Genomic DNA, 27,671 nt, shown 5'->3' with positions numbered 1-27,671 from the left:
GACCAGCAACAGAAGTCATAGGTCAAGGTAGTATTTCAAAGATTGTTTTGAGATTGAAAAATATTAATATAAACCCTTTACAAGCATTTGTCAAGGTAAAATATAAAGTATCCCTGTAAACTCTTAAAGTAAAAACGTAAATGTGTACTAATGGATGAAAAGAGCCAAGCAAAATGAGTACTTGGAACCATAATGGTAGAAAAATTGTTAAACTAGGTCATACAAAAGCATACCAAGAAAAAGGAATATAAAAAATAACTTAGTGTTTGTTTTTTTTTGTTTTTTTTTTCCCCTCTTTGTTTTCTATTCCTAACACAGGATTCAGAAGGATGACAGGTGTTCTTTGCAGGAACATTCAAATTAATTGATGGTAACAGACTTTGGGAGTGGTGACCCACAATTACTGGGTTTCACAATGAACATTAATTTAAAAGAAAAATAGGTATTTTTACCTAGTTTGCTACACTATTCTGAGGTAGTTAAATTTGGGGCATGAAGAAATGTTTCTGAATTCAAAAGCCAAATTTACTGTCACTAAGTCCATTCTGACTTTTAGTGACCTCATAGGGTAGAGTAGAAGTGTCCCACCGGTTTCTAAGGTTGTAAGTCTTTATAGAAGTAGAATGTCATACTTTTCGCCCACAGAGTGGCTGCTGATTTTGAACTACTGACCCTAAGGCTAGCAGTCAAGCACTTAACCAATGCACCACCCACCTGCCCACTGATACTGAGTTGATTTTGACTCAAAGTGAATGCACATGGGGTTTCCCAGACTGTAATTCTTTATGGGAACAGACAGATGCGTCTATCTCCCATGGGGCAACTGGTGTTTGAGTCTGACCTAGTGGTTAGCAGCTCAGCGCCTGACCCAGAGTACTACCAGGGCTCCTTAAATCCCTTTCAGAAAGGGATAAAAATAGTTGTTGCTGAACTGACAAACAGGGATGATGAGGATTGTTGTGGTCCCTTCAGAGAAATGACATGGATCCCTTACCCAAAAATGTGAAATTCTGGTCCCTGTACTTCTACATCTGTAACTCTCTAAATTAAAATGAGATTTCTATTTTTGAGATTAAAACATTGATTATTCAGTATTCTAAGTGCTACTTTGCTAGAGATGGCAGTAGTTCATCAGTGGTAGAATTCTTGACTCCCATGCAGGAGACCTGGGTTTGATTCTCGGCCAGTGCACCTCAAGCTGTCACTGGAGGCTTTTGCATCAGTATGATGCTGAATGGGTTTCAGCGGAGCGTCCAGATGAAGATGGTCTGGTCAGTACAGTCTGGTGATTTAGTCCAAAAAATCGTCTTATGGAAACCCAATGTGCCATTATGGTTGGATTCCATTGTGCCATAGAGTCACCATAAGGCAAAGAAAGGCTGACTCCAAGGCAGCAAACAACACCAGTTTTATTGGCAGGTTTGTATTAATACAAACTTTAAACTTCTGAGAAATACGATAGAAGAACTCATTTTATAAATTCTGCTAGAATCTGCATCAAGATTTAAAATACCGTTTAATACTTTCAGTTAACTTGTTGTTTGTTAAGTGCCGGCATGTCAGTTCCAACCCACAGCAACACTATATAGTGTTTCCAAGAAGCAATTGATGAGATTGAGCTGCCAACCTTGCAGTTCAAACCACCTTTGCAGTCCAGTGCATTAACCCCCAGCGCCACACTAGGACTCCTTTAAGTTATAGGATATACGCTATACTCAACACACATACAGGTAAGAAGTTTATCTGATACATTTTAAGAAAATAATTATATCTTTGTTATTTTTTGTTATGTTATTAAAATTAGAATCCAATAAATGAGCAAGATTCATAACTCATGTACACTTCCTGTGTGTAAGGAATCCTTTACACACTGTAAGGAGGACTTTGGGGGAATTAGGTCGCTTTTTAGAAGAATTGATAATCTAGTCAGGAAACCAGTCGCACATGAACACTGGTATGAAAATCATCACAAAATGATTGTTAAAAATATAATAAAGATTGAATTTTCAAATGTGATAAAACAGTGTATTCCAACAGGGGTAGATTAACCAAAGAGAGTTTGCTGAAAGGAATTGATTTTGATCCAAGTCTGGGAGAAAATAAACAGACAGACGCAGATAATTACAAGAAAAATAGGGGAGAGTGGAAACAGTGTGAACAAAGTTTCTGTTCATGAAGGTGAGCAGAAAATGTTTGCACTTTCATGTCCCTGGAAGTACAAACACCCCTCTCTTTTTCATTTTAATCAAAGTGGAACATTCTAACTTCCTTATCCATAATAGTACAAGTCTCTGGGTAGTACAATTGAGTTCATGGCTCCTAACCATTAAGTTGGCTGTTTGTACAAACCCAGAATCATCTAGCAGGGAAGTTTTGCTTCTGAAAGATCGCAGCCATGAAACCCAGTGGAGTACAGTTTTGCCTTGCAGCACATGAGGCCACCGTCAGTTGAAATCCACTAAGCTCGGGCCATTGATTATCTGTAGTAGTAGGTTCCGTGAACAAAGATGTGCCAAACCGATCTCTGCATTCTTCTGACCAAAGTAATGGGCTAGTGATGGGCACTATGATTCAAACCTGGCCAGTCAAAAGTTAGGATGTCGACTTCACCAAAAGTAAAAAGGGAGTCCACAGAATAGGAAAAAACTTATTCCAATGACACATCAGACAAAGGGACTCATTTCTAAAATATATAGGAAACTATAACACCTCTACAAGAAAAAGACAAATAACCTAATTAAAAAATGGGCACAGGACATGAACAGACACTTCACCAAGAAGGAGATCCGGGCAGCCAACAAACATATGAAGAGATGTTCATGTAGATCCCTAGCCATTAGAGAGATGCAAGTCAAAACAACAATGAGATATCACCTCACACCAGCAATAACAGCAAAGATTTAAAAAAAATAGAGGACAATAAATTCTGGAGAGGATGTAGAGATACAGGGACCCTCCTACATTGCTGCTGAGATTACAAAATGGTCCAACCACTCTGGAAAACAGTATGGTGCTTCCTCAGAAAGTTGGAAATAGAAATACCTTATGATCCAGCAATCCCTCTACTTGGTATTTACCTACAAGAAATATGAGCCATAACACGAGTAGATATATGCACACCAATGCTCATAGCACCACTATTCACAATAAAAAAAACTGGAGACAGCCTAAGTGCCCATCAATGGAAGAATAGATGAACAAACTGTACATATACACAATGGAATATTATGCTACCTTGAAGAATAACAAGGAAGCTGCAAGCCACCGCATAATATGGATGAACCTTGAGGATATTATGCTGAGTGAAATTAGTCACAAAAGGAGAAATACTGCATAGGGCCATTATTGTAAAAGCTTAAGAAAAAAATACACTAAAAGGGAAAAAATAAAAATTCTTTGTTAGTTACCAGAGTGTAGGGGGTGGGGTGACGGAAGAGAGAGGATGGTGGAGCATAGGGAGGGAACAGACACACGATAGTTTGGGTGTTGGGGGGGGGGTGTAATACACAAGAAGGGGGAGGAGAATGGAGAACAAGGTAGATGGGAGAACATTTAGGCAGGTTTGCATGGCTATGTGGGGCTTCTCATCCTTCAAGATGCTAGGGAATTTTTTTTCCAGAAGCTCTTCAGCTGTCTCCTCTGTGGACTTCTCTGATTCTTCCTGTTCTTGAGCACCACTAATTCTTAAGTTATTCTTCTTCATGTTTCCAGCATAAATCTAGACTCTCTTCAGATTTTTAAAAATCTTTTTTTATGCTTGCTCTTCTGTCTTAACAATATTGAGAGATTTGTCTTCCAGCTCGCTGGTTCTGGCTTCCATCTCTTTAACTCTTTAATTCTATTCCTTTGTCCTTTCAGTGTATTGTCTATTTATGATATTTTATTATTAATTATCTGCACCTGTTTTTGCAGGGTTTGACTTGTTTGCAATGCTGCATCCATCTTGTTTTATTGTTCCTGTAACACTTTCCTGACTTCTTCCTTATTTTCTCCACCCCTTTTCGGAGCATTTAAATTTGTTTCCATATCATTCTTCTGAATTCCTTCTCAGGCAGATCTAAAGCCTGCTCTTCTTCTACTAGGAAGTCTGTATCTGACTCTAGCTCATTTGTTTCAGTTACTCTTTTCTGTTTTGGACATGTTTTCAGATCTTTTGTTGTGTTTTGTTGGACATTTTCAGTAGTTACGTGGATTTTTCATTGAATGTATGTTGCTGTGTTGTTAAGTTTACTAAGTGTCTCCTGGATAGGGTTATCTGCAGATGGGCTTCCCTTTTCATGTGTAATGCCTAGAAGCTGGTATTGGCTCCTGTCCTAATGGTGGGATATTATAGGGTATGCTTTTAACTTGCCTGTATGGCCATGATTGCTGTCGCTTCTTGGGTAATATAGGGAGAAAATGCTCCCACCCCCAGGAAAAAAAAAAAAAAGTGTGATCAGAAGGACCCAAAATAGAAGCAACATAAAAGCAGAGACAAAAACTACCACTCAAAAACAAAAATAAAACCATAGCCTTTGCTGCATAGGTCAGTGTGCGTGCATAGTAGAAACCTCCAGCAGTGGGTGGGATTTCCACTTGTTCAAGCCCCTCCTCTAGTCACCGCTGTAGAGGTGCACAGATAGATATTGAAAAGTTAATGGGAGAAAGATTGTCTAAATATTTTTATATCTGAAGGTCAGTTGGGTATCTGTGTGTGCACAGCGTAATTCGTGAAATAGTTGTGTCTGTGTTTTTTAGTTGGTGTTGGCTCGTGCCTTTTATGTTGGGGTTTTACAGAGTGTTCATACGGTTTTTCTGTATGGCCAGACTTGCTTTTTTTCTTTCTGGGTAGGCAGGAGTAGGGGGTCCTGCCCAGGTCAACCTTAGGGCTGGGTCCCAGAGTCAGACATCATAGCAGCTGCCAAAGGGTTAACCCATGGGACCAATGGGGCTCCTCCTCTCTGTGCTGTGGGAAAACTGTGGACTCAACACTGGACCCTTAGAGGGTGCACACCCAAATGCCTGAAGGTGTCTGGGCTGAGTGCAGAAGGTGGAGGGAAGGGAAGAGGAGGAAAAAATGTGTAGAATCCCACACACCTCTTTTCTCAAATGTCATTGTACAGGTTTTAGCGCCATATCACTGTGTCAGTCTGGCTGTGGCCCCGCCCTCTGTACTGACCCCAGCGGGAGTGGCCACAGGGAGAGTTCTCTGTACGGATCAACTCAGAAAGCACTATATTTTCCTATATACAATGATTTTTCCACTGGTGGGTGTGGAAAACTGATGCCCTGCACCTTATACTACATCTAAAGCTCTGGAGCTGTTCCGTGAAAGCACCTTCTCTGGGTTTTCCACACCTCCCCCACAGAACCTGTCCTACCTGACTCTGCTTCTCACATCTCCAAAACCAAAAGTCCTGCATGGACTAAATGGGACAGAGGTAAATAGTGATGTATGCGCAACCTTGGAACAACAGGGCTCTGGATACGGGGATTGAAGCATGGTTTGAATGGGTAAAAGAGGAGAAATAATGTTAAGATGTCATTTGCCTATAACTGTTGTTGTTGTTGTTGTTAAGTGCTGTCAAGTAGATTCCAACCCATAGCGACCCTGTATAGGGTTTCCGAGGAGCAGCTGGTGATCTTGAATGGCTGACCTTGAAGTTCAAATGGCTTTGAAGTCTGGCGCATTAACCCACAGCACCACACCAGAACTCCTAAAATAGGACTAGAACTTGCCTAGGGAAGGTGGCTTCCTGTGGAGCCTTTGCATTGCGTAAGACCTTAGGTGGAATCCTGATACCCATCCAGAATCTTCTGAGGTGGGAAATTTCTACTTGAATGGACAAACAGACCAGCCTGGATTGGCTAGAACAGACAATACTTCCTGACTGAAAGATCAATAGGAAAAATCAAAAACAATATGGCAGTCTGATTGAATACTACAAGTGCAAACACGTTGTTCACCTGGGAGCCATTAAGGTAAGCAATCAAGTTCCCTCAGGGCAAACCTCCTTCCAAGACTGAAACTCAAAGGGAATATATAAGCAGGCATGTAATTGTGCTGGTGACCATGTTGGTCTACCAGTAGGGGGAAGCGGGGGAAAAACAGCAATGATGCTGTGGGATAAGTCCGACCACATTCAATATAGACTTCTGTCAACCTGGATCGTGACCTGGGTGGCCAGTAGTATAGTGAGACCTGGGGACTCCTGAGCCCATGGACAGGGACATGGCCACAGAGGACTACAGCAGAGAGTGAAGTGAGGGGAGATGCACAAGACTGCCTATACTAGCAGATAGTACCCATTTGACCTGGCTTCAGTGGCTGGATGATCAGAACTCACCTAGAGGAAGAAAGAAGAGGAAAAAAATTGTAATCCACTACAATTTGATGAACTTGACCTATACTTATGGATGTAGTAGCTTAAAGGAGGGAACGAATCTTTACAGCAAGGATCATCCCCAACCTCTCTGCACACAGGGTTGACAGGAATGGACAAATTAGATATTGGGTACCTAAAATGGGGTGGGGGGCAACAAAGGCATGAAGTGACTGGCTTACAAGTTTTCAAGAGGGAGCTCAGATTCAGAGGGTGCGGGGTAAGGTAGACTCTCCACTGAGTGGTTTCCAACCTGTCTGGATGGGACTGGGGAAAGGAGATGGGGATAAGACTCTGTAGTTCAATAGTGAATAATTGCTATCAGGACTGATTGTGAATGTTGCAAATGTAAAGGTAGACATTTTGTAACAAAAGGAGGGGAGTTGTTGATCTTGTAGTCCAGGATCAGATGACCCTGGACCATCAAGAGCAGAGTGTGGGACCCTATCCAGAGAAACAGGGACACCAGAGATGGAGGCAGAGATGGTGACGTGGAGAGACGGAGTGGCTGGGGACTCTAGACTGAAGAAGGGAGAGGGGCTGTGTGCTGGCGGCCGGAGGACTGGCGTGCAGGGTATGCCCTTTGATAGTTTGAATGATTATATATTCCTGAGTGCTTCGGTGTACATCCAAAACAAAAAACATAGGGATTGGAAGCAAATGCTGTTGAATGATGATGCATTGCAATGATTGTAATCCTTGCATTGAAACGAATTACAATAGGATGAATGTAAAGCTGATGTTCTTCCATGTGAACTCAATTCAGAATAAAAACTTAAAAAAAAAAAAAAAAAAGTTAGGATGTCTACTTAACACCATGCAAGTAAGCTAAAGAACCTAAAGTCAAACACAGGTGTGTCTTGATATCAAAGTTCATGGATTCATATTCTACACTGTTGTTGTTGTTAAGTGCTGTCAGGTTCATTTTGAGTCATAGTGACCCTATATAGGGTTTCCAAGGAGTAGTTGCTGGGTGTGAACCACTTACCTTGTGGTCAGCAGTCCGGTGCTGATCCTACCGTACCACACCAGTAGTCCAGCAGTCTTAATATTATTAATAATATTCTCACCAAATTTCAGTATGTAAAGAGAGTCTACATTTCGGTGATCACTGTCAGAAAAATTCAAACCTGTTGGATGCAATGTGTATAACTTTCTTCTTTTTGTACTCAAAGTCATATTATAAAAACAAAATATGAGGAGGCTTCAAAAAGTTCATGGAAAAAAATGGGATAAAAATATAATGGAATTTTTCTGTGAGCATCTTGAAATCCTCTATTAAACAGCCACACAAACTAATAGCAGCAAATATAGGTTTAAGAACAAAATGGGTAACAAACAGGATGTGGTGTTGAGATTTTTATCTTAACAAAATTTGAATTTATAGCTTGCATTGACAAATTTATATTTGAAGACCTGAGTTGTTAGAGATTTTTTATCTCTATAATAAAATGTTTGTAAATCACCTAGATTTACTAAAGAAAACCCTGTTTTTAATATAGGCGGCTAACTCGGAAACCCTGTACAGGGTCGCTATGGGTTGGAACCGACTCGACAGCACTTAACAACAACAACAACAACTGGAAGGTTAGGGTTAGACTCCATCGTGTACCTCCATGGGACAAATGCCTGAAGACCTGCTTTTATAAAGATTGGTGTTGCTGCTTAATGCCACCGATTCAATTCTGACTCATAGCGACTCTTTGTCAACAAAATGAAGCACAGCTTCACAATCATTGCTATGTTGGAACCTATTGGTGCAGCCATTCTGCCAAAAATGCTGAGGACTTTCATAATTTTTCTGACCCTCAACTATACCAAACCCTTCCTGATAACATGCTCAAAGTTCTTTTGACAAAGTCTTGCTAGCCTCACTAAGGAGCATCCCAGCTGTACTCCTTCCATGACAGATTTGTTTCTTCTTCTGACAGTCCATGGTTCATTGAATATTCTTCACCACCACCTTAATTCAAGTGCATTAGTTCTGCAGTCTTCCTTATTCATCACATTACAACTAATAAAAGACTCTGGGGCAGTCCTACACCATCATGTGGTGTCTCTTGTTGTTTTTATTGTTGTTGTTAAGTGCTGTCAAGTCAGTTCCAACTCATAGTGACCCTGTATAAGATTTCCAAGTCTGTACATCTTTGTGGGAGTAGAAACCCTCATCTTTCGCCCAATGTGTCATTACTTGTAGAAAATCAACCCAAGGCCATACAACAACAGCCACCTATTTTCCTGATTAACCAACTACAGGAGATATCATGAAAAAAACAAGGAGAAAAGAACAAAGCAAGAAGTGGAAGCCTTGCCTGAGAGATTCTTTATGTGCTCCAATTTTTAAAATATCCAGTATCTATGCCATAAATGATGTAACCAGTATAGTTTTGCTCATCCCTTTCTCTTTGCTTCCTAGATGGGTATATTACATTCCTGCAAGACTTTTGTTAAGTGACATATTCCCTGGATACACCTCAACACAATTCTGATCTTGAAATGTACACTTTCATCCACTTCTGTACCCCAACCACCAGCAAGCGCATCTGTCGAAGTGAGATCACCTGACCACCATTTGAAAAAGTGCTATACTCTCTTCACTGTTATTATTCCCACAAATCTTTATATTTGATTTTTGAAGCCAAAACCAACCGTTTTGAGTATTAAGACAAACACACCTGTGTGAAACGTATGTCGGCTTTCTCACTGTGTGACAATACAGGCCATCAAAAGGTAAAAGGGTATCTTGGGACAGATTACACCGTATGCTTGGATTCCCCGACAAGCTGGAAAATTGCTGACATAATGCCAGATATCAATTTTCAACTTTTCACTGCATCGTTCCTTAAGGCTCAGGCGAGCTGCTGTTTTCCCTTACAGTGGATTTTTATATGTGATGAAGAAAGTCAAGTGTATTATTTTTATTTAATGGTTTCCATCAATGACATCCTTGTTAAATAGTAGCTTAGGTTGTTGACTTTAAAGAAAACCAAAAGAAGACATAAAGACACAAAACAGAACACTATTAAGTTTCTAGCTGTAGCATTTTGATCATTTCATTTTATGGGAAACAAGATTCATTTCCCTGCACCCATTAGTAAAGCCTATCCGTGTTGGATACTTTTTTCTTTTTAAAAAAGAAGTTGGCAGACAGTAAGCTCACCAGATCACAAATACATGGCATTGTTGAAATAGCTCACAACATTAAATAAATGTAAATTATCTAATGAGTTAGCTAGCCCCAGGTCATAAAATATTTAGATTATGTAAGGGAGAGAAGTAATTAAACTGGATTTTATCTGTTGAAATTTGAGAATCATAAAGATGCAATAAACAGAAACAAAAGTACATTTGAATAGTCCCCCACCCCTCAATTTTTTTTCTTTTTTTTCTGGAAGGCCTGACTGAAATCCGGTATTCAACATTAAAGCAGCAATCTGCTGCAGAGTGGATGAATTCATGATAAATGGTCCCTGGAGGTTTATAAAACTTATTCTCCATAAAACAAGCCACAGTATGTTTCTTCACGTTCATCAGTTCCTGACATTCAGGCGACTGAGATTCCAGTCCAGTGTTGGGATCTACCTTCCCCAAGCTGTAAATATCTCTTTGTTTATTGCACCAAAGCTCAGGCACCCATTTCAAGGTTTTATAGCGATAAAAGGCTGACTGCCTACATAAACTGAAGTGGGCTGCAATGTTGTTATTTTGTTTATTGCTCTTTTACTGCATTGGTCAAATAATGCCTTTGAGATCAGACACCGGTTTTCTACCATCTGCACAATCAGTGTCAGGAAATCTATGTCAACGAGTCACTGTGAATCATGTTTATAATGAGAGGACTCATTAAGTGGAACGTTGCCTCGTGAAATCGAAGCAGAAACGTGGATGATTAATAGTGAATTAACAGTAATCTGCCATCTCTTCTTTTTAGCAGTATCCATTCTCTTTGGGGGAGTTCTGGTATGGTGCTGTTGAATAAGCACTTGACTGCCAACCACAAGGTCAGCAGTTCAAATACATCAACAGCTCCATGGAAACCCTGTGCAGGGTTGCTATGAATCAGAACAGGACTGATGGTACTTAACAGTAATTGTGGAAAAGTAATTGTGTTTGCCCACCAAGCAAGTGCTTTTGTCCTACTGCATTAAAGTTTTGTTTCCACCTGTGACCTTCATGACTTTGGATAATTACAACCACATATTAAGTTTTTTGGAGTCCTGGTGTGGCGCTGCAGGAAATGCATTGAATCACAAGGTTGGTTTGAACTGCAAGGTTGGCAGTTCAAACTCACCAGCTGCTCCTCAGGAAATATACAGGGTGGCTGTGAGTTGGAACTGACTTAACGACACTTAATAATATTGTATTTAAGTTTATAATCTATAAAAATTTATCCCCCCAAAGCTCCTATCAAAATTTGTGTTAATTCAAACATATTCAAATCTGCAAACTCAAAAACAAAATCAAAATTTTAATCACAAAAATAATTGAAGAGTAAAAAACAAAGTAAAAATTAATAATGGGGGGAGGTAACATGTTTTATTCCAGACACTTACCACCCCTGAAAAATCACTGTATTTTAATTTGAAACAAAGAAGGGATTTCTGTAAGCATTGGATTTTGGAGGGTGGTCCAGGTTGTAATCTTGACATCTTTCTAGAACTTGTGTGTTAACGTTGAAGAGAGAAAATCTGATTTCAATCAAAAAAGAGTATTGTAGTCTTTAAAACTCATCACACTGGAGAGCTGACATAAACGCTACATAATTTGATTAGATTTTACCATAATAAAATGCCTGTAGAAAAGTGTGTAAGATTTTAGAATTCTAGTGGAATTGTTTTCAGAATAAAAATGAATTTCCTAATGTATATTGAAGTGAGGATAAAATATATTTCATATTTATTAATAAACATGTTCCTTTAGAAAATATTTAAGTGCTAACTTAAATTTTAATGAACTGTTTTAGGTAAAAGATTTCCCAGTGGAAAATCATGAAACTGTTGATTGAGAACAGAGGAAATGTACATAAAATACAATTCTTTCACTGTAAGAAAGAAATGTCTGTGTGTATGTTAGGTACCACTGAGTTTGTTCCAGTTCATAACCCTGTATGCAACAGAGTGAAAACCTGGCTCATCCTGGACCATCCTCACAGTCATTTCTAGGGCTGATCACATGTGTGGTAGCCACTGTGTCAGTCTTTCTTATTGAGTGTCTTCCTCTTTATGAAGAGCCTCTACTTTACCAAGTGTGATGTCCTTCTCCAGAAGACTGGCCCCTCAGATAGCATGTCCAAAATATATGAGACAAATTCTCACATCCTCACTTCTAAGAGTCATTCTACATGTCCTTTTTCCAAGACAGATTTGTAAGTTCTGGTGTATTTAACATTGGTGTGGCATTTTGAATATTTTCTGTAAACACCTTAATTTAAAGGTATCAATTCTTTGATCTTCCTTATTCATTGTCCATTTTTCACATGCATATTAGGTGATTCAAAATACCATGCCTGGCTCTGGGCAGACACAATTTCTCATAAGTGACAATCTATTAGGCACTACCATTTTTATTAGGCATCTACCTTGTTTTTTTTTTTTGTTTTTTTTTTTTTTTAAAGAATATTTTAAGATGTATCTTGAAGTACAGTGCTGTCTGTGATAGGATAACTATATACCTAACAAAAAGACATTCTTATCAATGGAGAAAAGATTGAAGTTTTCAAAGATTTCACTTTTCTTGGATCAACCATCAACACTCATGGAAGTAGCAGCCAAGAAATTAAATCATGTATTGCGTCAGGTAAATCTGCTGCACAAGACCTTTTTAAAGTGTTGAAGAGCAAAGATGTCAGCTTGAGGACTAAGGTATGCCTGACCCAAGCCATGGTATTTTCAGTAACCTCATATGCATGTGAAAGTTGGACAGTAAATAAGGAAGATTGTAGAAGAATTGATGCATTTGACTTACGGTGTTAGAGGAGAATATTGAAAGTACCATAGGTTGCCAAAAGAAAGAACATCTGTGTTGGAAGAAGAACAGCCAGAGTGCTCCTTGGAGGCCAAGATGGCCAAACTTCATCTCTCATACTTCAGACATATTGTCAGGAGGGAACAGTTGCTGGAGAAGGATATCATGTTTGGTAAGGTGGAGGGTCAAAGAAAAAGAGGAAGAACTCCAGCAAGATAGATTGGCCAAGCGGTAGCATCAATGGGCTCAAGCGTGGCAACAATTGTGATGTTGGCCCAGGACTGGGCAGTGTTTTTTTCTGTTGTTCATAGGGTTGCTGTGAGTCAGTACCAACTCGATGGCACCTAACAACAATAACAACAACAAAAGACCAGTTAATACCACTTTCATTTAAGTTTATGCACCAATTACCAAAGCCAAAGATGAAGAAATTAAAGAATTCAAACAACTTCTTCAATCTGATATTTATCAAATATGTAACCAAGATGCGTTGATAATTCCTAGTGATTAGAATATGGAGGTTGGAAACAAAGAGACAAGATCAGTAGTTTAAAAATGTGACCTTGATGATAGAAATGATGCTGGGCATTATATGATAGCATTTTGCAATGACTTTTTCATTGCAAAAAAAAATTTTTTTTTTTAACAACATAAATTTATATGTGAATTTTCCAGATGGAATACACAGGAATCATACTGACTAAATCTGTAGAAAGACATGATGGAGAAGGTCAATATCATCAGCTAAAACAAGACCAGGGACCATCTATAGAACAGACTGTCAATTGATATTATGCCACTTCAGGCTGAAGTTGAAGAAAATTACAAGAACTCCACGAGAGCCAAAATACAACCTTCAAAATAGCCCACCTGGATTTATAGAATATATCAAGAAAATATTTTCATGCATTGAACACTAATGACCGAAGACCAGAAGAATTATGGGATGATATAAAAAACACCATATGTGAAGAAAACAAAAGGTCACTAAAATGGCAGGAAAGAAAGAAAATACCAGAGTTGCTATCAGAAGTTACTTTGACACTTGCTCTCAAACATAGAATAATATAACTGAATGGAAAAGATGATGTAAAAAACTGAACAGAAATTTCAAAACACAGCTCAAGAAGACAAACTAGAGTATTATAATAAAATGTGCAAAGGCCTGAAGTTAGAAAACCAAAGAGAACATGCTCAACGTTGCTCAACTGAAAGGACCGAAGAAAACATTGAAGTCTCAACTTGCAATATTCATAGATTCTGTGGGCAAAACATGAAACACTGCAAGAAGCATCAAACAAGGATGGAAAAAATACACAATCACTGTGCCGAACACAGCTGATCGACATTCAAACATTTCAGGGGGTAGCATATAACCAAGAGTCATGGCATTTGAAGGAAGGAAGGAACGAAGAAGTCCAAGCTGCACTGAAGGCAATGACAAAAACAAAGCTCCAGGAATTGATGAATACAAATTGAAATGTTTCAACAAACTGATGCAATTCTGGAAGCACTCAGTATTCTATGCCAAGAAATGTGGAAGACACCTACCTGGCCAACCAACTGGAAGAGATCCATATTCGTGCCAGTTCCAAGGAATTGTGACTCTCAGAATATGGAAATGATCAAACAATATCATTAATATCACAAGAGAGTAAGATTTTACTGAATGTAATCAACGATGGCTACAGTAGTACGTCAACAAGGAGCTGCAAGAAATTTAAGCGATATTAAGATTATGTGCAATATTGGTGATATCATTGATGATGCCGGATGGATCTTAGATGAAAGTAGAGAAAGAATGTTTACATGTGTTTCATAGATTATGCAAAGGCATTGGACTGTGTGGATCATAACAAACTATGGATGACATTAGGAAGAATAGAAAGTAGAGAACACCTCCTTAAGCTCACTCAGAACCTATACACAGAGCAAGACGCAGCCATCAAAACAGAACAAGGGGAAACGTGTACATCAGATTGTATCCTTTTATTGTATTTCCTCAGTTTGTATGCTGAACAAATAATCTGAAACAACAGACTATACAAAGACGAATTTGGCAGCAGGACTGTGCTTTTCAGATGACATGATCTTATTGCTGAAAGCTAAGGGAACTTAAAGTACTTGCTGAAGAAGGTCAGATGATACAGCATGTAAAGAAAATTCCCAAATGGATAGGTAAACAACATCATGATAAATGGACAAAAGTTTAAAGTTGTTAGGCATTTCATTTTACTTGGATCCTCTATCAATGCTTATGGAAGCAGCAATCACAAAATCAAACGAGATATTGCATTGGGCAAGTCTTCTGCAAAAGACCTCTTTAAAATAGTAAAGAACAAAGGTGTTACTTAGAGGACTGAGGTGCACTTGATCCATGCCATGTTTTCAACCATCTCATATACATGTGAAAGCTGGATTCTAAATAAAGAAGACAGGAAAGGAAATGGTGTATTGGAATTATGGTATTGGTGAAGAATATTTAAAGTATCATGGACTGCCAAAAAACAAACAAACCTGTCTTGAAAGAAGCACAGTTGGAGTAGGAGGGACAGGGGATAACTAACTAGCTAGAGGATAGACAAGTGTTAACTTGCGTGACTGCGAAGGCAATATACATCAAGGGGCGATTGGCAAAAGAATGATGAAAGTAGGGGGAGGTATGAGGAGGCATGGATGTATCAAAAGGATGGGAAAGGAAGACATGGAAATAAGAATCACAAGGAGGCGGTGAATCAGTTACTTTGAGGGACTGCAATCACTGAAATGAAACCAAGTATATAATTTGTTGAATGCAAAGCTTATCATTTGCTCTGTAAAGGATCACTCAATTCATAAAACACAGTTTGAAAACAACAACAACTAAAAAATGAATCCAAGCCAGTTGCTGTTCTATCCATTCTGACTCATGGCCGCTCTATGTGTTACAGGATGCAAAATAAAGAAGTCCAGTCAGAATCCCTTAGTAGCCAAGATAGTGAGATTTGGTCTCATGTACTTTAAACATATAATCAGGAGGGACCAGTCCCTGAAGAAGGACATCATGCTTGGTAAAGTAGAGAGTCATTGAAAAAGCGGAAGACCCCACTTAGAAAGATTAGCAAAGTGGCTGAACCATGGAATCAATAGAACAATCATTGTGACGATCGCATAGAATCAGGGGCAGTGTTTCTTTCTGTTGGGCTTATTTGACTTTACTATGGGCTCATGATTTTTTTGTTGTTTGTTTGTTTGTTTTCATTTAACAGGCGCTACTGGTAGCGTAGTGGTTACGAATTGGGCTGCGAACCGCAAGGTCAGCAGTTCGAAACTACCAGCTGTTCCGCGGGAGAAAGAGGAGGCTTTCTGCTCCCGTAAGGATTTACACCCTCGGAAACCCTGTATAGGGTCGCTATGGGTCGGAACCGACTCCACGGCACATAACAACAACAACAACACTCTATTATAATCATTATTCATATTGATAATTAAAATTTCCAGCAAGAATCCTTTTAAATGTGGTTCCTGTGTCTTTTTGCTACATTTTAAAAACTTTCATACTTTCCTCTTTGTGTTGCAGGTTTATTTATGCTCTCTCTGAACCAGCTTTGGTATCAGTAATTTCTTTTTATTGATTTCTTTTCATGGAAAATGATTCTTAGTAACCAGACCTATTATATGCGTGAGTGCAAGCACACGTGTGCTCATCACTACATGGGACTTTAGAGCCTTGAGAAGAACAATTGTTTTGTAAATTTCACTTTTGGTGTTTGTTACACAAATGCATTACATTTGAATGGTTTTTAAGTGGCGCTGAGGGTTAATGCACTGGACTGCAAAGTCAGTTTGAACCACAAGGTCGGTGGTTCAAGTTCTCCAGTTTGCTTCTTGGAAATCCTATACAGGGTGGCTATGAGTAGAACTGACTCAACGACACTTAGCAACAACAACATTCCTTATTTTTCTAAAAAGATAATATATTTTTGTTTTTCAAAAATATCCCTGAGAAAAACAACAATGAAGCTGCAAGCTAAGCCCTACAATGTTCAGTATACTCCTGTGAACCCGGTGGAGACCGGGTTGGCCAGCAGTGTGGCAAGACCTGGGGACTCTTGGCCCCAAACTCAGTACACAGAGGACTAGAGTGGAGAGTGAAGCGTCCAGCTGATAAGAAGAGAAGGCATATGCACAAGAACACCCACATTTACAGATAATATCCACTCGACCTGGCTTCAATGACTGGATGATCAGAGCTCAACCAGAAGAAGAAAGAAGAGGAAAAATAGAGTAATCTGATACAATTTGATGAACTTGACCTACACCTATGGATGCAGTAGCTCAAAAAAGGGAACAAATCCTTAAAGCAAGGATCATTCCCACCTCCTCAGTACACAGAGTAGATGGGGATGGGCAACTTGGACATTGGCTACCCAAAATAGAGGGGGGAAGGCTACAAGGGCAAAAAGTGACTGACTTACAAGCTTTCAAGATGGAACCTAGATTCAGAGGGCGTGAAGGAAGGTAGAATCTCCACTGAGTGGTATCCAATCTGATTAGGTGGTGCTGATGAAGTGTGGATGGGTCTCCTATGATCCAATAGTGAATAATTGTTGTCAGGACTGCTTGTGAGGGTTGGAAATGTAAAGGTAATTGTTTTGTAGCAAGGAAGGGAGTGATTAACTTTCAGTCTAGGAGTGGAGGTTCCTGGGACCATCAAGGGAGAAGAGCGGTGCGCGGGACCCTAGCAGAGAAGCAGTCATGCCTGGGATGGAGGCAGAGATGATGACGTGGAGAGATGGAGCAGCTGGGGACTTTAGACCCAGAGAGGGAGAGGGGTTGTGTGCTGATGACCGGGGGGCAGGCTTGTGGTGTGTACCCTTTGGTTTGTTATGCATGGAGGAGATTGTAACCATGGCAGTGAAACAATATATGATAGGATGAATGTAAAACTAATGTTCTCCCATGTAAACTATCACATAACTCACAATAAAACATTAAAAAATATATATATCCCTGAGATGTGAACAATGTAGTATAAGTGTGCTTATTTTCAACACCAAAACCCTTTTCAATAATGAACTAAGAATGAAAGCAATTCTCCCACGGGTGGATATATAGAATGAATTTAGGCTCAGCATTGGGCCACAGGAAATTGAGGTGAAAAGTACACTGGAGTTCCATGTATAACCAATATGGACTTTATTTTAGTGGGCGTATGGAGCCCTGTTATGGTGATGTAGGATAAGCACTAGACTGCTAACCACAAGGTTAGCAGTTCAAACCCACCAGCTGCTCCTGGCAAACGCTCTCCAGGTTTGCTATGAGTCAGAACCAACTTGACACTTCACAACAGCAATAAGAACAGATTGTATAAATGGAGTCCTGGTGTGGCACTATAGGAGAAGCACGTGACCTCAAGGTCTGTTTGAACTGAAAGATTGAGTTCTATCTCACCAGCTGTTCCTCGGAAACCCTATAAATGGTCGCCATGATTTGGAATCGACTCATTGGCACTTAGTAGAAACAATAGTTATAGAGATAGTTTTCTGTGTGTGCTTAATATTACTGATAGTCCCTTATAGTTAACTTTCAGTTGCTATCAGAATAAATTGATTAGTGCAGAGAAAAGGTATATACGAACATACCAGCTAAAATAACTCAGGGAAGCGAAATATCTGATCATTTTTATTGCCATGGAAACAAATGCATTTTAAAACTTGGACAATTATATTAAAGAATTGAGTGGGGGACTTTACTAAAGTGATACAGCAAAATGTTCAGGATCATTTATAGTTCTTAATTAAAAAAAAAAAAAAATTCCAGTCTCTCTCTCTCGCGTGCACATACTCATACAAGCTGACCTATATACAAAAACATATGTAGATATAAATATGCTCTGTTGTTGTTTGTAAGTGCTGTCGAGTCAACTCCAATGTATAGGGACCCTGTATAGGGTTTCAGGCATTGGCTGCTGAGTTTGAACTGCTGATCTTGTGCTTCACACTGACCTTATAGTCCAGTGCTTATCCTATAGCCAACCTTGTTGTTAGCAGTCCAGTTCTTATACTGCAATGCCATGCTAGGATTCCATATGTATATATGCATACCTCTTTTTCCTTTTTATCAGTAAAATCATATTCTTGTGGTCACAGAATATATTAGAGTATTTTGTAGCAAGTTTGGTAATGGAGTCCTGGTGTGGTGTTGTTGGATAAGGCACTAGACTGCAAGGTCAGTTAAAAATGAAAAGTCGGCAGTTCAAACTTACCAGCCGCTTCTCGGAAACCTTATACAGGGTGGCTATGAGTCAGAACTGACTTGACAGCACTTAACAACAACAAGAAAAACTGTAACAGGTTTTATAATAGACATGAAGCCTCCAATAGTAATGCTAGCTAACCCATACAACTTTTGGTCAAGGTTTTCTGAGGCAAGGACATTTAATCAAAGGACATTTTAGATCATAGTTATTTTAATGTTTCTATTTTATTCACATTTTTTGAGGATTGTGCAGGACTGAGCAGTGTTTCGTTCTGTTGTGCATAGAGTCACTATGAGTCCATTTTATTTTTGTCCCAAATTATAATGGATAATTGAGGCTAGGTTATATAATACATGTAAGATAAGTGTAATTCATGCTAATTCATACGGGAACAACGTAATTCTATCTCTAATTGCTGTAAATATTGAATATTCAAGTATTATCTTGAACTTGGCAGATTTAATCATATGCATATGTAATTATTGTTAAAGAACATTCCATTCCCCAATATATTATCTCTACATTTGATATGAACTTAGGAAGCAAATCATTGTAGTTGGTGTTAATAAAATTGTCACTGAGAATCTTCTTTTGTCGATTACATTTGTAGGTCTTTAAACATAATTGAATTTTAGGGTAAATTATTGTGAATTAACCTCCTGTTTTTCCAATTTTCCTATGACTTTCATCTCCATTGTGGTATATTTTTAAATATATATATATATATATTTGAAGTTTATTAATCCAAAGTCTTGTTTTGTGACAATATACATGCTAATTATTGCTTTTCTTTGGAATCATGTCTCACTCCAGTACACTTAATGCATTTGGGATTAGTTTATGCTGTTGTATTTGGTTATGGTGGTGGTGGTAATGTGCTGTGGAGTTGGTTCCAACTCAGAGCCACCCTGCATAGGGTTTCTGAGGCTGTAGATCTTTATGGGAGCAGAAAACCTCATCTCTCTCTCACAGAATGACTGGTAGTTTCAAACTGCTAACCTTGAGGTTAGTAGCCACATTAATAACCTCTATGCTACCAGAGCTCCTTTGATATACTTAAGTTCTGCTTATTAATAAATGAATCACCTACATACTATAGTCCTTGAGCTTTGAAAGTAGAGTTCCCAGGTACGACTATTTACTGTTTACTGGTGTCTTGTCTTCAGGTGTTTGGAATTCCCTTCTATGTGGCATCGGGGTTAGACTGAGTCATGAATTGCCCGGCCTCTGCATTGTGCTACACAAGCAGGACTCCAAGCAAATTTACCTGTCTTACAAGAGGAGGAATGGCATAGCCTGGAATCAATTGAATTGTTTATTCTCTGTTTTTATCTATCCAGACCATAGCCTGGTGATAAATAATGCCTTTTTCAATTGTATTTATCTTTTGCCTAATTTATTATTCCGAAGTTGGTGAAAGCTATAAAGTTGCTTTTCAATTGTGCATTTATATTGTGTATGGCTCTCCTTGGAGCAGGATAAGAGAAAAAAGAATAATAGAAGAACTGATGAGTTAGTTACGAAGATGGAAGGTGGAGCACTGCTCTCCAAATCCAACTTTCCCATTGGCTGCCAACTTGCTTATCAGAATGAATTTGTGGGTTAGGAGGCTCGTCCTAGAAGCATCCGGCCTGCTGGCTCTGAATCTGTGGGTTAGGATGCTCATCGTCCTGGAAGCATCCAGCCTGCTGGCTCTAGCCATCTCCGTAGTCTCTTGTAGGACTGACTCGTGATTCTATCACTGAGAGTCTCTGTGACAATACAAACACCTTCTCCTCTGCTTTTTGTTGTTGTTGTTAGGTGCCATTGTGCAATACCATCTCATAGTGACCCTATGCACAACAGAACGAAACACAGCCCGGTCCTGGGCCAACATCACAATTGTTGCCACGCTTGAGCCCATTGATGCTGCCACTCTGCCAATCCATCTCAGTGGGGGTCTTCCTCTTTTTCTCTGACCCTCCACCATACCAAACATGACATCCTTCTCCAGCGGCTGGGCCCTCCTGACAATATGCCCGAAATATGAGAGACGAAGTTTGGCCATCCTGGTCTCCAAGGAGCACTCTAGCTGCACTGCTTCCAAAACAGATCTGTTTGCTCTTCTAGCAGCCCATGGCACTTTCAATATTCTCCTCCAACACCATAACTCAAAAGCATCAATTCTTCTATGGTCTTCCTTATTCACTGTCCAGCTTTCACATGCATAGGAGGTTATTGAAAATACCATGGCTTGGGTCAGGCGCCTCAAGATCTTAGTCCTCAAGATCCAGTGATAACATGGTTAAGATCTCCCTCCTCAGGCCAGTGAATAATGGAAGGTGAAATTGTCTTACCAGTTGGCAGTTTCTTTTATTTAGGAAGTGGAGGTGGTGGTGGTTGAGTGCCATGATTCAGCTGCAACTCTGCATAGAATTTCCGAGGCTGTAAATCGTTACAGGAGCAGAAAGCCTCATCTTTCTCCCAAGGAGTGACAGGTAGGTTCAAACTGCTTACCTTGAGGCTTGCAGCCCAGCTCATAACCCACCATGCGACTAGACTTCTTATAAAGAAAGCAGTGAAAGGAAATTGAGCTAAAGAGCAGATTTTAGCAGGGCAAATTGTAGAAACTGACCTTTACTAACTAGGATTAAACAGAGTGTATACAAATGATTTCTGGTATGACACCTGAGCCTACGGACAAGGACCTGGCCACAGAGGGCTAGAGCTGATATGAAGTGAGAGGAGATGCACAAGAACACCCAGAGATGCAGATAGCACCCATTTGACCTAGCATCAATGGCTTGATAATTAGAACTCCACTAGAGGAAGGTTAAAAAAAGAAAGAACAAAACAACTTTTGATAAAGGAAACAAGGGTAAATTGCTACAATTTGATGAACTTGACCTCTACTCATGGATGTAGTAACTCTAAATACCAACAGAGAGGGAAGGAGTCTTCACATCAAGTATCAATGCTATCCTCTCTGTATACAGGGTAGATAGGGACCTGCAATTTAGACATTGGCTACCTAAAATGAGGGGGCGATAGAGGCACAAAAGTGACTGGCTTACAAGGTTTCAAGGGCGAGTTTAGTTTAATAGTGTCGGGGGCAACAAAGAGTCCCCACTGACTAGTTTTCATCTTGTCTAGATGGGTCTGGTTAAAAGAGATGGGGATAAGATTCTTGTGATTCAATAGTGAGTAATTGTTATCATGACTAATTGCGACTGTCACAATTGTAAAGGTACAAGTTTTGTAAAAATTGGGGAGTAGTTAATCTTACAGTCCAGAAACAGAGGACCCTAGGACCATCAAGGGAGAAGAGCACAAGCGGAATGTGGGACCATATCTAGAGAAGTAGTGATGGAGGCAGAGATGGGGACATGGAGAGAGGCAGCTGATGAGGACTCTAGATTCATGGAAAGAGAGTGAAAGAGAGCTGGCAGCCAGGAGGCAGACTTGCAGAATGTGCCCTTTGGTGGTGTAAATTACTATAGATGCCTGAGTGTTTTTATAAAAAAAAAGATTTCTGGTATGAGAACTTTAGAAGACACTTTCGGATATGTTGTTCTTATGTGCCATTGATTTGGTTCCTTCTCCTAGTGACCCATTGCATAACAGAACAAAACACTGCCCTGTGCCTAGTCTTCCTGACAATTGTCATTATGCTTGAAGCCCCTTGGTGCTGCCACTGTGTCAGTCCATCTCATTCAGGGTCATGCTACTTTTCAGTGACCGTCCACTTTTTCAAGCGCGGTGTTAGTCTCTAGGGACTGGTCCCTCTTAACAACATGATGAACCCATGAGCAACTCTGTGGGAGAAAGGTGTCGTAGTCGGCATCCGTAAACAGTATGACAATCCTATGGGAACAGTTCTAGATTGTCTATAGGGTCAGAGTGGCTTCAGTTTTACTGAGTTTGGTTGAGGATTGTACTCCTTTAGAGAGAAATCTATCATTTTCCTCATCTGATGAAATAGTAAGTAGAACATATATAATTTATAAAAATCCTTAAATATTTATTTTTAAGTTAAATATTATAGCATTAGTTAACTGTATCCAAGGATATATCCACACTAGCATTATGATATGCAAAATCATCCATCTTAAAAATATGTGCCCAAGCTTTTTCAGAAAGTTTTACATTAAAAAAAATAATAATAATAATACTTTGCCACTATATTTTGAATTATATATTTATTTATTTATGTTCCATTATATTTCCCAACAGGATTTGACCCAGATGAACTACAATACAACATTTTATTATTTCTTTAAAAGTTTTTATTGTGAATTGAGTGAAAGTGTACAGGGTAAATCATCAGTTTTACATTCAACAAATCATATACTTTGTTTCATTATAGTGATTATAATCCCCTCCATGTACCATCAGTTAATAGTATTTTTCTATGTTCATTTTATCTCTCTCTCTTCTTTTAAACACTCAGGCATTTATGATAGTTTATACCTCCAAAGGGCACATTCTGCAAGTCTGCCTCTTGGCCACCAGCTCTCAGTCCCTCTCTTTCCATGAATCTAGAGTCCTCAGCTGCTCCCTTTCTCCATGTCCCCATCTTTGCCTCCATCTCTGGTGTCACTGCTTCTCTGGATAAGGTCCTGCATTCCTCTTGTGCTCTTCTCCCTTGATGATCCTAGGGTCCTTTGTTTCTGGACTGTAAGATGAACTACTCCCCTATATTCAATATTTTATTCTTGAAAATCTTAGTCATTAGTGACCTCACGACTGTATTCTTAGGTCCCATCCATCAAGTTGGTTCCAACTGAAAGCGACATGAATGAAATACTGCCCTGTCCTCTGCCGTCCTCACAATCGCTGCTATGTCCATTGCTGCTGCCTGGGTCAGTTCATTTTGTTGGTGGTCTTGCTCTTTTTCAGTGACTCTTTATCAACATGATATCCTTTTCCAGGGACTGAAGTGCGTGAGACCACATCACACCATTCTTGTTTCACAGGAGCTTTCTGACTGTACTTCTTCTAAGACATAACAAGTGTTGTATTTGTTAAGGGCCAACAAGCCAGTTCTGACTTATAGTGATTCTGTATATGGTTTTTGAGGAGCTGCTGGTTGATTTGAACTACCAACCTCGTGGTTTAGCCTGTATTGCGCTTGTTGTTAATTGCTGTTGAGTCAGCTCCAAATCACAGTGACCTTATGCATAACAATACAAGCTTGTCTAGGCCTGTGCAACCTTCACAGTTGTTCCCATGCTACTTCTGCATCTGCATTGCCCTTTAAGAGGTACCGACTTAGTGTGGCGCTGTGGGTTCATAAGTCAGACTGCAAAGCCGTTTGAACTACAAGATCAGTTGTTCAAGCTCACCAGTTCGCTCCTCAGAAACCCTGTATAGGGTCACTATGGGTCAGATCCGACTCAACGGCACTTAACAACAACAACAACAACATAGGGTTTCTGAGGCTGTGTATCTTTCTCCCCAGGATTGATAGGTGCACTTGAACTACAGACCTTGTGGTTAGCAGGTCAATGTGTAACCGACTACGCTTCCAGGGTTCCTTCAATGGTTTATATATTTTAGCTCATTGTTAATGCTTTTGTGTCAGTGTATCTCATTGAGGTTTTTTCACATCTTCGCGGATCCTCTACTTCATCAAACATGATATCTTTCTCTAGTGATTGGTCTCTCCTGATGATGTGACTTAGGCAAGGGTGGAAAGTCTCTCCATCCTTACTTCTAAGGAACGTTCTGCCTCTACTTCCTCCAAGACAGATTCGTGCCTTTTGTATTTTGAAGGCTTTATATAAAGTGTTGGAGTCCTAGTGTGGTTCTGTAGGATAAACGCTGGACCACAAATCAGTTTGAATCACAAGGTCGGCCATTCAAACTTACCGGCTGCTCCTTGGAAACCCTATACAGGATCACTGTGAGTTGGAACAACATATAAAGTGTTGACAAAAAGAACTTTCTATGACTATGGAAATGTTCTAATCTGCACTGTCCAAAACAATGATCACTAGGCAGATCTGTCTTTGTCATTGTTGTTAGTTCCCTTTCAGTAGGCTCCAATTCATAGAAACAGGAAAAGATGGCCTGGTCCTTCATCATCCTCACAGCTGTTTCTATGTTATAATCCATCCCTGCAGCCACTGTGTCTGTCTGTCCATCTCGTTGAGGATCTTCTCCTTTCCCCTAAACCTTTAGTTTACCAAGCACACTGTCCTTTTCCAGAGACATGTCCAAAGTACATGAGCTAAAAGCTCACCAATTTGCTGCTAAGGCAAGAATTTTCCAGCATAGATTTGTTTGTTTTGGCAGCCTTTAGTATTACTGCTGTTGTTGGTAAGTGCTATTGAGTAGCTTATGTTTCATAGTGATCCTGTTGGAGATTTCTGAGGAGAAGCTGATGGTTTGAACTGCTAACATTTAGTTAGCAGTCCAGTGCTTATCCTACAGTGCCATACCAGGACTCCGTCTATAGTATATTCAGTAATAGTCTACATCATAATTAAGGCATCATTCTTCTCCAGTCTTCCTTATTCATTGTCTAGCTTCCACGTGCAGTTGAGACAATTGAAACTATTGTGGTTTGGATCAGATATACCTTAGTCCTCAAAGTGACATTTTTGCATATTAACATTTTAAAGAGATGAGATCTTTTTCAATCATTTTGCTCAATGCAATATTTTGTTTTCTTGATTTCTGCTTCTGTGGGCATTGATGGTTAATTGAAATAAAATTAAATCCTTGAAAACTTTAAGCTTCTGTCTGTTTATATAATGATGTTGTTTGTTTGTCCAGTTGTGAGGATTTTTGTTTAATTTCCATTGAGGTGCAATCCATACTGAAGACTGTATTCTTTGACCTTCATCAGAAAGTGCTTCAAGTCCTCTTTGCTTTCAGCGAGCATGATTGCGTCATCTGCATATTAGAAATTGTTAAGGAGATTCTGCCTCCAATCCCAGTGGAAATGTACTTAAAATTTTAGTGTTAATTAATTTAAACTTAAATAGCTACATGAGGTTAATGAATACCTTATTGGACATCATACTCTTGGGATTATCACTTGGTACAAGATGGCTGAGAGGTGAAATTTACATTTTATGAAATGGAAGAAAATCAAAGATCGGAATAATGGACCTCATTTGACTTCATGGCAGCTGAATATTCAGGTAAATTAATTTTTGAAAAAAAAATACATTTAGACAATTTTGTAGACCCACAAACATTTGAAAACGTCTAGGTCCAGCATTCAGCTACATATGGAGAGAATAGTATATCTATAACTTCATTTTATGATTTCTAGAATGTCATTTGTTTCCTAAAAATCCTGAAGGAAGATAATGAAGAGCATGTCCAATGTAAGAAATAAATAATATCAACCTATTCATTTTTTTACATTAATAGGTATTAACCTTTATTCAAGAACAAAGATACCAATTTGAGAACTAAGGTGCATCTAATCTAAGCCATGTTAGATTTTCAGTAGCTTCATATGCATGTGAAATTTGGACAATGAATAAGGAAGACTAGAAGAATTGATGCATTTGAGGTATGGTGTTTCATAAAAAATATTAAGAATACCATGGACTACAAGAAGAACAAACAGATTTTCCTTGGAAGAAGTACCGTCAGAATGCTCCTTAGAAGCCAGGATGGTGAGGCTTCATCTCTCAAACTTCTGACATGATATCAGGAGGGACCAGCCCCTAGAGAAGGACATCATACTTGGTAAAGTGGAGGGTCAGCAAAAAAGAGGAAGACCACCAACGAGATGGATTGGCACCGTAGCAGAGGGCTCAAATGTAACAACAATTGTGAGAATGGTGCAGGACTGGGTATTGTTTCATTGTGTTATGCATAGGGTTGCTATGAGTTACACTGACTCAACTGTACCTAACAACAAGGAGATGTCAATCAATGGAGATCTATTTCCTAAAAAGCTATCAATCAATTTCAGACTTGTACGATGTGCCTTGACATCTTTCTTGTTATGATTGGAATTTCTGCGGAGTAATTGGGTGGGTCAATATGGAAGAAGTCTTCTGCATAAGGATAAGGAGACTGATTAGGATTCTAAAACTAAGTTGGAGAAATATATCTGACAACCTTTGCCTTGAAGCATAAGATTAGATTACACCAACAGCTACAGTTGTTGTTGTGAGGTGCCGTTGAGTCGGTTTCAACTCATAGTGTCCCTGTATATGGTTTCCCGAAAAGTGGCTATTGAGTTTGAACTGCCAACCTTGCAATTCAAACCAAGCTTGAGGTCGAGTGCTTTTCCTACCCCACCACAACAATAGGGAGACTCTTATTTGAAACATATGTGTTTGCTTTTAATGTTATGATTGCAGCCCCTCTTTTGAACTTTATGAAGAGAAATAGAATGCATTTTAAAATCCCGTATTGTATATAGTTTGACAAACCTGCTGGATAGAGTCCTTGGAGATTAAATAGTTCTTTGCACCTATATACAGCCCTTGCTCTGATGGAATCATAAACTGTCAAAAATAGCACCTCTTGTTTCTTACATCATGCCCTTAGAGAAGTAGAATCACTACTCTGGAAATAGAAATGGAACAGAGAAGGGATTTAGGATCTTAGTTCTAGTTTTCTAATCTATTCTACTATGCATGTTCCTACAAATAATACATTTTAATTTTAAATTCAACAACAAAAAGCCAATTAAGAATGAGCCAAGAACTTGAAGAAATGATTACCTATAGCTAATCAGCAAATGAATAGATGGTGAATGCCATTGTTATTAAGGAAGACAGTGTACTACAATGAGATGGTCATTATTTAAAAAACAAAAACAAAAAAATAGAAGTGAAAAGTAAGTGTTTTTGAGGATGAGGAAAAACTCAAATCTTTACCTATTGTTAGGGAAATAAAATGTACAGCCATTGTTGAAAACAGACTGGGGTTTTCACTTCAAGCTACATATAGAATTACCTACCAAAACCCCAAACTTAACTGCTGTTGAGTTAATTCCAACTCATAGAAACTCTATATATGGTTTCCCAGACAAGAAGTGTTTGTGGGAGGATATATTCTCATCTTTCTCTGAGTGAGTGGCTGGTGGAAGTGAAATGCCAATCTTGTAGCCCAACACATAAACCACCTTACAAAACTCAAACAGCAAA

This window comes from Chrysochloris asiatica, unplaced genomic scaffold (assembly GCF_000296735.1).
Source record: "Chrysochloris asiatica unplaced genomic scaffold, ChrAsi1.0 scaffold00056, whole genome shotgun sequence".
Classification (NCBI taxonomy): domain Eukaryota; kingdom Metazoa; phylum Chordata; class Mammalia; order Afrosoricida; family Chrysochloridae; genus Chrysochloris; species Chrysochloris asiatica.
The sequence above is the reverse complement of the archived record's forward strand: the minus strand, read 5'-3'. Positions refer to the sequence as shown.